Below are 12,734 nucleotides of genomic sequence, written 5' to 3'. Positions count from 1 at the left end.
TATGGGGAATGATCCAAGGAACATTTAGCTTGTAGAAGACATGTCATTCTAGCTCAGATTCAAGATACTTGCCAGGTAGAACAGGAAATCAATTTGTTCTCTGTTATTTCCAAAGAGCCTAGCCAGGATTAATGAATGAAATTACTCAGAAGTCAATATCAGCTCAAAAGAAGGAAGAATTATGTCACGGTTACACTGTCTACAAGTAGAAATAGAGAGTTCCCTATCACCTAAGGTGTTTAAGCAAAGACTAAACTCTTCTCTGACGACAAGGTAGCAAGAAGGCTAGATGTGTCAAAGCAAATGACCTCTCAGATCCACTTCAGCCCCACGTCACATCATGAACATGTCCTCGGGGGTCTATTCCCCCTACCTGCTCTGGTTTTAGGCTGTCCCTCATGCTGTATTTTAAGTTCCCCACAGGGAAATATGGGAGATGAACCTCAGTTAAATGTGACTTCTGGTGCTGCTTACTTTTAATGTGTAATCCTTCTCCACAAAAGTAGATAAGCCAGTAAAATAAAGTCTACCATCTGTCTCTCCGTGTTTTTTTTTCAGCTATCATCCTACTAGCTCCTGAGAAAACCTTCTCTGTGCTGCCATGAATCAGACAGGCTGATCTGAAACCATTACCAGGGAGAATGACGTGTCAGAATCAAAGAGCAACTCTAAAGTGAGATAAAATATAGCAAATAAATTCTAGGATGGTCTGACACACTGGGAACATTATGTTGCCATTGGTTCATCAAAATTATGTCAAATACTGCAGCTGTTATTATTAAGTCTCCATCATAACATGAATCTCACTTTAATTGCCTCTGGTTGAGACTCTGCACATTGGTTGTCTGCCCAGGCATGAATTTATTTTAACCAAAATTAGTCTTAATCAGCTTGGCTTGAGTAATGATGTAGCCAAAACACACACACACACACACACACACACACACACACACACAACCCATAGCCAGGAGACAGTCTGAGAAGCTTCTCCAACAATTCATAGATTAGAAAAGAACAGAACTTTTAAAAAATACTTTGCAAGGAATTAATCCCTCTCCTACATTTCAAAACACTTCTGATCAGCTTTCATGTTAGCGAAAGTCCTGGTTGTCCACTGTGGAAAGGTATCTGGAGAATAAAAAGTACACTATGGGGCAGTCCGGTGCCTTATGACAGAACGGGGACTTGTATTTTGAGGTTTTGCTGTACGTTCCCAGCTCCTTCTAGGTGGGGGCCTCATGAGGCTTGAGAGCTAAGAAGATGCCTTATTTTGAAAGTCTATCAGAAGTGGACATGATTAGATTCTGACCACTCCAAATTCCCATGGATTACAGCAAGACTAAAAATGAGCTGGTGTAACTTTTTCCTCCAAAATAGTGATTACAAATCACATATTTACAAGGATTAATGACATCCAGCTTGTCATAAAAAGCTTTCAACTGCAATCAACCTCATCCTCCCTAGGAACCCTTTCATTTCACATCCAAGTACAAGCTCCTTTCCTTCCAGAAATAAGACCATACTCTCCCCCTGGAAAAAAAAAATGCACAAATACGTTTCATACAGACAGGAAAAATGGGGTGGGAGGAGGGGCAGGCAGTGCCACAGCTCTAGAGAATGTGGTTCCGTGGCACATAAAAACAAAACTACTGAGGGGCTCCTGGGTGGCTCAGTCGGTTAAGCATCCGACTTCAGCTCAGGTCATGATTTTGACGTTCGTGAGTTTGAGCCCTGCGTCTGGTTCTGTGCTGACCGCTCAGAGCCTGGAGCCTGCTTGGGATTCTGTGTCTCCCTCTCTCTCTGCCCCTCCCCCACTCACACTCTGTCTCTTTCTCTCTAAGATTAACATTAAAAAAATTTTTTTGTAATAAAACTACTGGCCCCAGAAATTCAAAGTAAATTCTTTCTTTAAATTTTTTTAAATGTTTATTTTATTTTTGAGACAGAGAGAGACAAAGCATGAGTGGGGAGAGGGGCAGAGAGAGAGGGAGACACAGAATCCAGAGCAGGCTCCAGGCTCTGAGCTGTCAGCACAGGGCCCCACACAGGGCTGGAACTCGTCAACCACAAGATCATAATCTGAGCCAAAGTTGGATGCTCAACCAACTGAGCCACCCAGGTGCCCCAAAGAAAAATAAATTCTTAAGTTGATCCCAAGAATCCCTTGAGGGTTCTGAAATTTATTCTCAGAAGTAAACAAAATTTTTATTTTTTTTTAATTTTTGGCTTCATTGCAAAGTTAATTTTAAAACTTATCATAAATCATTTTTGATCATCCAGATCAGCTCAAAACAAAATACAAAATTTCATTCATTCATTTGCATTCATGTTAACAAGGCCTTTATACTTACAATACCTAATATACTTTAACTGTTGCAAACTAATGAGGACCCCAAAAAAGCAGACTTACTATATAAATGATGGGATTCCTGGGGCACCTGGATGGCTTAGTCAGTTGAAGATCCAACTTTGTCTCAGGACATGATCTCACAGTTCGTGAGTTAGAGCCTCACGTCGGGCTCTGTGCTGACAGCTCAGAGCCTGGGACCTGCTTCAGATTCTGTGTCTCCCTCTCTCTCTGCCCCTCCCCCACTCACAGGCGCACACTCACTCTCTCTCTCTCTCTCTCAGAAATAAATGAACATTTAAAAAAATTTATAATAAATAAATAAATAAACAAAGCAGTCAGAACATAAAGGGCAGCATCATGGTTCACTGGACCCGTGAAGATGGAGAGAAAATCCTGTTGGCAATCTTTTCCTAAAGTCCCTTTTTCTTTAAAAAAAATTTTTTTTTAATGTTCATTTATTTTTGAGAGAGAGAGACAGAGTGTGAGCAGGAGAGGTGCAGAGAGAGAAGGAGACACAGAATCTGAAGCTGGCTCCAGGCTCCGAGCTGTCAGCACAGAGCCCGACACAGGGTTCGAACTCATAGACCGTGAGATCATGACCTGAGCTAAAGTCAGACGCTCAACCGGTTGAGCCACCCAGGCGCCCCCCAAAGTCTCTTTTTCTACTTTGATGATGGATGGCCTGTACTATAGGTGAGTTACTTTTTTTTTTTTTTTTTTAACGTTCATTTATTTATTTTTGAGAAAGAGTGAAAGAGCAGGGGAGGGGAAGAGAAAGACAGAGAATCCCAAGCAGGCTCTGCACGGTCAACACAGAGCCCGATGTGGGGCTCCAACTCGTGAACCATGAGATCATGACCTAAGCCAAAATCAAGAGTCAGATGCTTAACCGACTGAACCACCCAGGAGCTCCTAGGTGAGTTACTTCTAAAGCACGCAAATTTTCTTGCCTGAACCTAGGAAGCATTTCCTCAACTACTAAGAGGAGATGGCAAGTGAAATGAGCTCAGACACTAGTGGATCCTGAGACGAAATCCTGAAGGTGTCCCATCTAGGAGCCCAGTTTGGGCAATCTGAGAATAGAGAAAACTTGGACTCCCCTTCTTGGGCTGAGGCTATGAAAACACCAAGACTCCTTAAGAAAAATGGACATGTGGGGACCAGCTCCCCAAGACACAAAGTAAAAAGGGAGTGGCAGGATAATTTTGTGAAGATGAGAGGCCCCTAAGTAGCCTGAGTTTCAATAACACCACGAAATTTCCCATAGCCAAATTTGAGATAGCAGCAGTAGAATCCTTGCAGGCAGTGTACCTGAGAACGGCACAGAAATTAGCAGAGACAGAGGAAGAACTTGATTGGAAAGAGCGTGAGGTCAGGAAGGAATGAGGGACAAAGCTGGGCCCCACGTGCATCCACAACAGAACACCAGAGGGCTCAGTGATGCCCCTGTGGACTGATGACAACACAGACCAGAAGCCCTACCCATGACGTGACAACATAATGGGGTTATTCTCAAATTTTCACGTGCATTAGAGTTCCCTTGGAAAGCCTGCTAGCATACAGATTCGGGTTCAGCAACTCTGGGGTGGGGACTAAGAATCTACATTTCTAACAAGTACTCAGGTGATGTTGATATCGCTGCTCTGGCGACCACACTCAGAGAATCGCTGCTATGATGCATCCTAACCCTCTAACTTATGTGAGACCCAGATATAAAAGGAAACTCCCAGCATAAAGGAGATCATACTAGGAGTATGTTTATCGTATACTTATAGGAAAATAGTTACCTTTCCCACACACCTGTACTCGGAACTAAGATTTGTGTCCATCAGTTAGATAAGGGTCAATGGCCTCCTTCATCTCTCTGGTTATTTTCTGCTTCAGAAAGCATCACTTCCTGATGTACTGCAACACTGAATATAATTCTCAAATACACCCAGTAACATATTAAAGATGTATTTCTTCAACACTTAATGAAAAAGAGGTCATTAAGTGTTGGAACTCACTGTCTAGCATATTCAAATAAATTGTAATAGACAAGATAGCAAATGGTTCTTCTAAAGTGCATCAGGTCACTTCCCCCACCCCACCTCGGAAAATTCCTCAGTGGCTTTCTTTGTCACTCAAGTAAAATCTATAGACCACCACACTGTGGCCAGCAAGGCTGCACGTGGCCTGAGACCCAGACACCACTCCGTCCTCTTCAACACTGCCCAGCACACTCACTCTACCCTGATACATCAACATATCTTCTGCTCCTTAAAGAGCCAAAGGACACACACACCTTGTGACCTTGTATGCTGATCCCTCAGCCTGGAATAGCAGCTCCTTCCCTTGTTTCCTTCGGGTCTTTACTCAACCCCTCATCAGAGAGGCTCTTCCTCTTCACTGATAGAAAGCAGCTCCTTCACCTTCACCTCCCCTCACTTTCCATCTGCTTCACCCCATTTTATTTTTCTCCCCCATCATTTATCATAATGTGGCATATCATATTTTAGGGTTTTAAATTTTTCAATTGTCTGCTAGAACGTAAACTCCATGAAAGAAGGAAATTTGCTTTGTTTGCTGCTAGATCCCTAGTACCTAGGAAGTACTTGGCACATGAGATCACTCAGTAAATTACTGTCAAATGAATTAACAGAAAGAAAGGCCTGCAGGCCAAAAGAAAGGACAGCCCTATGCCTTCGAACACCCTAAGAGATGTAAGGGAAGGTCACCTGCCCAGGCTGGCACCCCCAGTTGCTTTTACATGCCCACCTTTCCCTTCCTCTCTCACCACCAAACACCCACACATCAGCCCTGAGGAAGAGGCGCTCATGTGCTGTATGTGGGACAAAAGAACACAACACAGGGTGAAGCGAACTGCAAAATGGAAAGCCAGAGGCAAGGAGAAAAGTCCTTCTCCATGGCAGGCAACCCAACCTCAGCTGAGGACACTGAGAATGCCTGTGACCCCACGACTCAGTGACAACCTAGAGCTAACATTTGGGTAGATAAATATCCTTGTAGACATTTGTATACACACAGATACACAAGCGTATTATTTGCTTTTTTGACTTTCAATGTAGACTGGATTCCAGACAAAGATCTCTAGGAGTTAAGCCTAAAGGAATATAAAATCAAAAGATGAGGTCAATAGAAAAGACAGGAACCGGGTAGGCAGAAGACGTCACACTTACCATTTTCCCTAGGCTTTCCAAAAGCTGAGAATTTCTCTGCTCCAATGTCTACAACCATAAGTGTTTATAATAATAATGTGTTCAGATAAGTGATGTCAAAGGATCAAATAGTTTTTACATTCTCAGCTTTTAACAGAAACTTGGAAGTGCCACAGTTTAGTGCTCAATTATCACCATCTTCCTTGGAGACTTTTGAGAACTTAATGAGTTTGTCCTTTTGCATGAGTACAGAGTTCAAATGGAAAGAATCCTTCCAACGACTCACATTAAAATTTATTCTAAGTGTCTTTTAACATTTGGACTTTAAAAAGAAGATTCGGTATTTCTGAATCAAATGTATCTTCTTGTTTAATGCCGTGATAAATTTCCACAGACACTCCCCAGGTTACACTTCAATGAAGCCAAAGATCCAGAGAAGCCACAGGAAGGAGACTGAAGTGACTTTCAATTTAAAGTGATTAGGAGTTCAGAAAAAGCAACCTTTCTGGATGTCAAGGTTCTACAGTCTCGAGTTTTGCGTTCAGCAATTCAGAACACTTTCGTGCAAAGTGGTGCTGAGGCATTCCACTTACCAGAACATTCCTTTTTCCTCATTTTTCTCCTGCTTTCTCTTCAAGCTCTCCATCCTTTCCTACCACAGAGAAGATACACAGAAAGTTTTTAGTAATGTTTGTAAAAGAATGAATAAATTTATTTACATGTCCAGCAAAAATCCTACTACCTTGTAGTCTTTTTTTAAAAATATTGTTTGCTTTTGTTATCTTATTAATTCATGATTAAAACATATTGTGGTGTGGGGTGCCTGGGTGGCTCACTCGGTTAAGCATCCAACTTTGGCTCAGGTCATGATCTCGTGGTCCATGAGTTCAAGTCCCGCATTGGGCTCTGTGCTGAGAGCTCAGAGCCTGGAGCCTGCTTTGGATTCTGTATGTGTGTCTCTCTCTGCCTCTCCCCTGCTTTCTCTCTCTCTCTCTCTCTCTCTCTCTGAAAATTAAGTAAACATTTTTTTAATTATTTAAAAAATATTGTGGTGTAATTATTTTTCCAGTAGTCTTCCCAGTGGACAGCAGCATATAATGGGAAGATCATGGGTTTTTGACTCTAGATATGAATTTGAATCTTGTCCTCACTACATCTTTTGTCCTTAGACAAGTTATTCAACTTTCTTTCACCTCAAATGTCTTGTTTGTGAGATGGGGATAATAATACAAATTTTGTGCTGGGAAAGACAATTCTCCACGAGTCTCTCGCGCTCACAGCTGGCATGAAGGGTATACCAAAAATGCTAGGCCCTAACTGTTGTTTCTTCACCCAGGCAATTTCTCACGGTTGTATTTGCAGCAAGCACCTTTGAGGGATGAGGTGGTGTCTCCCTCAGGAACAAAAAGCATGATTACTCACTCACTACTTCCTATAAAAGTGGTAGATTCCTAGAGCTCAGGGTTCCCCAGCTATGACAAAAAAATACTGTGGGCATAGTATCCATCTGGACCCCTACTGGCTTGCCCCACTGGACCTTGGGTCGCAAAGGGATCTGGCACAAAATGCTGGTGCTCATGCTGTTTGCTGCAATGTGAGTAATAAAATCCTTTGTCTCTCACCTAGAGGTCTCATCTACCAGCATCTGAAATAAGAGACTAAAAAAAAAAATTTAAAAAAAAAAAAAAAGAAGAAGGGGTGCCTGGGTGGCGCAGTCGGTTAAGCATCCGACTTCAGCCAGGTCACGATCTCGCGGTCCGTGAGTTCGAGCCCCGCTTCGGGCTCTGGGCTGATGGCTCAGAGCCTGGAGCCTGTTTCCGATTCTGTGTCTCCCTCTCTCTCTGCCCCTCCCCCGTTCATGCTGTCTCTCTCTGTCCCAAAAATAAATAAACGTTGAAAAAAAAAATTGAAATAAGAGACTAAAACTCACTGGAAAATCTAGTTTCAACATTAATAGATTAACTTACTGACTTGTAAATTGGGTAAAATAAAACCCCACATGTGACAGTTCACAGGGTTGTTGAAAGATTAAATGAGATCACCGAAATAAAGCACACAGCACAGGGTGGGCACTAAATAAATATGCACAAAAACATTTTCCCTTTAGCATCTCATTTAAATTTCTTTAACTATTTTAGGTAAATAGCTCTTGACAAAATTGTGATGATAGTGAGGTTGCTCCTTTACCTCTCTTCACTTTTCCCACATAATCTATCACTCCCACATGTAGTGATAAAGTCATCATATTCTCCCAGAAGAGTTTACCGCTGGTACCTCTCTGGAGGTCTAAGTGCTCGGAACAGAAGGGAACACGTGAAAACTGAAGAAGATGTAAGCCATGGGTCTCTAATAATGGAAATTTGAGACCTGGATTGGCAGTAGGTGTTTGAGGACATGGGACCGCATCTATCCTCTTCCAATCTTCTGAACTTCACATTAGGGGAGGGGAAGGAAGGAATTTTAGAAATAGAGTTTATGCCAAAAGATAAAAGTATTTTCTGATAACTGGGAAGATTTAGATGACGCAGAGGAATGTAACAGACTCTTTATTACATGCCTGTACCCTGGTCTGTACCTCCTAACATACCTAGAAATGAAAACAGTGTCTTACTCTTTGTACTAGTTTCCTATTTATGCTGTAACAAGTTACCATGAATTTGGTACCCTAAAAACGAAACTTGCTATCATATAGCTCTGTGGGTCAAACGTCCAGCACTGGTCTCAGCAGGCTAAAATCAAGGTGTCAGCAGGTCTGCGTCCCTTTCTGGAGGCTCGAGGAGAGGATGTGTTTCCTTACTTTTCCAGCTTCTAGAGACCACCTGCATTTCTTGGCTCATGGCCCCGTTTTTTCATTTTTGGATGGTCAAGTTCTTACACTGCTGTCTCTCTAGTTCCTTGTAGCCAGAAGGTTGCCTGCTTTTAAAGCCTCATGTGATCACATTCAGTTCTCTGGGATAAATTGGGATTATCTCCCCATCTTAAGGTCTTTAATCATATCTGCAAAGACCCTTTTACCACGTAAAGTGACATATTCACGTGTTTACACAGGTGGGGATTATGACCTAGACCAATTAGGACTTTGGGGTGGGGCATTATTCTCCTACCACACTCTACTTGGAGAAACCTCCCAAGATTTGGTAATTCTTAAAGTTGTTCAGTGTGACCATTTCCCAGGTTAAAATTTTTCTAAAAGCGAAATCTGCCAAGATAAGGAGAATGAACAGCGCCAAGGGATCAATTATCTTTAAATTTGTTTCAAGTTCCACACATTGTCAGAAAAAGTGATCAGAGGAGCACTCCTGAAATTCTAAGGGAAGACACTCAGTACATGTAACTGTGTGCATTCCAAGAAGAATGTTAGTTTATGTGAGAGCAAAGGTTCACTTTGGCCCACAAAGTGAACCTCTGGGTCACAATGTGTGGAGTCTGTGTGGAAGCATCCCAGTTGCTTTTTCTTAAAGCTTCAGGAATGTCTGAAATGACTCCTGCCCATGAGGTTTTTCTTAATACTATGATAGTTGGGGGCAATTAAAATGATATGACAATGCGAGGGCCCTTACCTGAGAGGTGGGCAAAAGCATAGCCAGTAGTAGAAAGAGTGTGGTTGCACTTTGTAGATGAGAAGGGGCGTCAAATTCCAACAAAAGGAAAATTCATTTATTCAAAAGTATTTATTGAGCAGCTCCATGTGCAAAACAAAAACAAAAACAAAAACAAAAACAAAAACAAAACAAAAAAACCCACTATGCTAGGTACTCTGGGCTGAGGATGAATTAGCCAAGAAGCCAACCCTTAGGGAACTTGCATTCCAGCTTCAGAGATAAGAAACAAATTATTCCATGAGCATCGAAGATGAACAGTAGTTCTCTAGAGCAGTGCTTCTCAATCTTTAATGTGTCTACATGTATCTTATCAAAATGCAAATTTTGTAGGTCCAAGGGGAGGAATGAGGTTCTACATTCCTAACAAGATCCCAAGTGATGATGATGCCAGTGCTACTGGTCCCACGCTCAGAGCAGCAAAGGTCTAGAGTAGTATTTCTCACACCTCACTGTGCTTAATCAGCTGGGGAAATTTTACAAACAAAAGACGCCCTGGCTCTTCCCATGGAATTTCAGTTGTGATTAGAGAGTAGGACTCAGGCATCAGTATTTTGATTTAATGTGCAGCTAACTACCGAGTACTGTTAATACACAACTTCTCATCATAGCTGTTACAAAAATCTTGGGCAATGGTCCTCAGAGTGGGGGCCCCAGACCGGCAGGGTCAGTATCACGTGGGAACTGGTCAGAAACCTAATTCCTGGGCTCCACCTCAGGTCTGTTGAAATTCTGGGGGTGGAGCCCCCAAAATCTGTGGTTTAACAAACCTACCAGGTGATTCCGATGCAAAACCAAGTTTGAGAACCATGGATCTAGGGCAGCTGTTTCCAATCAGACATGAACATTAGAATCACCTGGAGACCATTTCAAAACTGCAGAGGCCGTAGCCCCACCCAGTTTCTGAATCAATTGGTCTGGACTGGAGTCCTGACCTGCTCATGACTGAAAACATCCACAGGTTGAACCACCTATGTGTCCTCAGACCAAGAACCCCTGATTGTAGGGTAGTGGCCAGCAAAATCCTCTCCTCTTCTCATTCATTTACTCATTTTTTTCTACACATGTTAAATGCAACCACCATCAAAGAGCTTGGAAGCAGCACAAAATAAGGAGTAAATCAAGTAGACACAAAGATGAGAGCCCATGAGCGAGAAGAAGAGCCAACAGGATAGATCAGAAGCCAGGCAACAGCTCAGGACTCCCTCCCCCATTTCTGAACTTAACCTACATTAAGTGAGGAGACAAGAAAAGAAAATCAGAATACTTTTCTACCAGAAGAACCCTGACCAATTACTGTCATGCATGAGCTTGCCACCTTCATTGGCATCCCCTTCTGCACGTAATCATTATGTTCCTGTTTAACCATGTCACCCCACATTCCAGAGTAGCCTATGGATTAGTACTCACTAGTTTTAGAATTTTGGGGTCCTGTAATCTCATCATCCACATATTGACAACCAGACAAAGGAGGGATCACAGAGAAGCTTTGTACCAATTAAGGCCTTGTGTTGAGTACCCCTGAAGAACAGTCAAAAGTTAGTGGCTCCAGGGGCACCTGGGTGGCTCAGTCAGTTAAGTGTCCGACTTTGGTTCAGGTCATGATCTCATGGTCTGTGAGTTCGAGCCCTACATCGGGCTCTGTGCTGACAGCTCAGAGCCTGGAGCCTGCTTCAGATTCTGTGTCCCCCTCTTTCTCTGCCCCTCCCCTGCTCATGCCCTGTCTCTCTCTGTCCCAAAAATAAATAAAAACATTTAAAAAACTTTTTTAAAAAGTTAGTGGCTCCTAAGTCTCTTCTCTAATGACAAAAATGAACTGTATGTGGCCCATTCTTTCTCAAGCACTCCTGACAAGCAATTAATCCAGTCTCCACCCCAGAAACTGAGTGGACTTTTTTGCTTACCACAGTTCCCAACAGTTAGTAAGGCTTCACAGAACTTGTGCCAATGAAGGCTTCTATCCTATCTGGAAGCAAACAAAGTAGAGGCCTAAGAATATTCTTCCAACAGACCTCTTAACTAAGCTTAATATACACAGTACCCTATGGAAGAAAACTGCTTTAAATCAGAGAAGCTAAAGGAGCAATTGTAATGTTTTCTGTGAGATGTCGTTGCAGGATCAGCAAGCAAAGGAAACACATACCAACTCAGGCAGGGACTGTGGGCCACATACGCATGTCATGTATTCAGAGTAGATTCTATAAGAAAAATCCCCTCAAGAAAGTGTCCCATTCCAATTCATCCACATGTAGCCTAAAAGCAACCCGGGTTGTCATATCACTTACAATGATGATTCACATGCACTGTGGTCAACAGAGCATATCGTATGTTGAATGTCAGAAAAGATTCCCAACAATACAGAAAAGGTGCATTCTGGGGAGCACTGGGAATACCATGCAAATACACGGGATAAGGGGGCACCTGGATGGCTCAGTCAGTTAAGCCTCTGACTCTTAGTATCCGCTCAGGTCATGATCTCACAGTTCATGGGAACTGGCACCACACTGCCAGCGTGGAGCCTGCTTGAGGTTCTCTCTCTCCGTCCTCCCCCACCCACGCTCACGTGCTCTTGCTCGCTCTCTCAAAATAAGTAAACTTTAAAAAAATATATGTGGTGGGGCGCCTGGGTGGCTCAGTCGGTTAAACATCCAACTTCAGCTCAGGTCACGATCTCGTGGTCTGTGGGTTTGAGCCCCACAACAGGCTCTGTGCTGACAGCTCAGAGCCTGGAGCCTGCTTCGCATTCTGTGTCTCCGTCTCTCTCTGCCCCCTTCCCTGCTTGCTCTCTGTCTCTCTCTAGCTCAAAACTAATAAACATTAATAAATAAATAAATAAATAAATAAATAAATAAATAAATAAAATAAATATAAAAAATTATATGTGGGATGAAGCCAAATTATAAAGTTGTTGTTTTGAAGGGCTTTCAAATGCTATATAGGATGAAGTGCCAGCATCCTGAGGAATTATAAATAGAGCTTCACATTTTTGTGCAAATGATATATATTCATTTCAAAAACCGTTTCTTATATTATCAATACCTGTCAGCACAGCATAATGTTAAAGAGTACGGACGCTGCAGTCAAACTATCTGAGTTTGATTCCTAACTGCTGTGTAAAAGAAATAGGGCCCTGTGCAAGGTCCTTACTTTCCTCATCTTGAAAATGGGTATAATATACTATCTTCATCATAGGGTTATCAAGATTATTGAGACAATGGATACATAGTTATTAGTTCTTTATCTGGGATATTGTTGATGTTAAATAAACTCTGGCTATTATAATCATTTCTAGGAGTCTAAGGTTCTCAGCATATTCACTGAGGAGGCTTACATGGATTAGGCTAATACTAAAGGCAATCCACTGAGACCTGGTAAAAACTATAAATGCACAGTAAATTGTTGACTTAAAGCTATACCAAAAGTCAGTGCCTGATCACAATTCCTTCCTCTTTTAGCTAGGGGACTGCATTCTAATGATATTTGATCATGGTATCAGAGAAGAATAAATTCACGAAAAGACTGAGAAATTCTCCTTGTTCATAAAATGGAATAACCAAATTAAAAATTAAAAATATACTTCAATTTAAAAAATACTCTTATTACCCAATTTTCACTTCACACTAGTCC

Source organism: Felis catus, chromosome C2 (assembly GCF_018350175.1).
Source record: "Felis catus isolate Fca126 chromosome C2, F.catus_Fca126_mat1.0, whole genome shotgun sequence".
NCBI classification, from domain to species: Eukaryota; Metazoa; Chordata; class Mammalia; order Carnivora; family Felidae; genus Felis; species Felis catus.
This window is presented reverse-complemented; position numbering follows the sequence as displayed.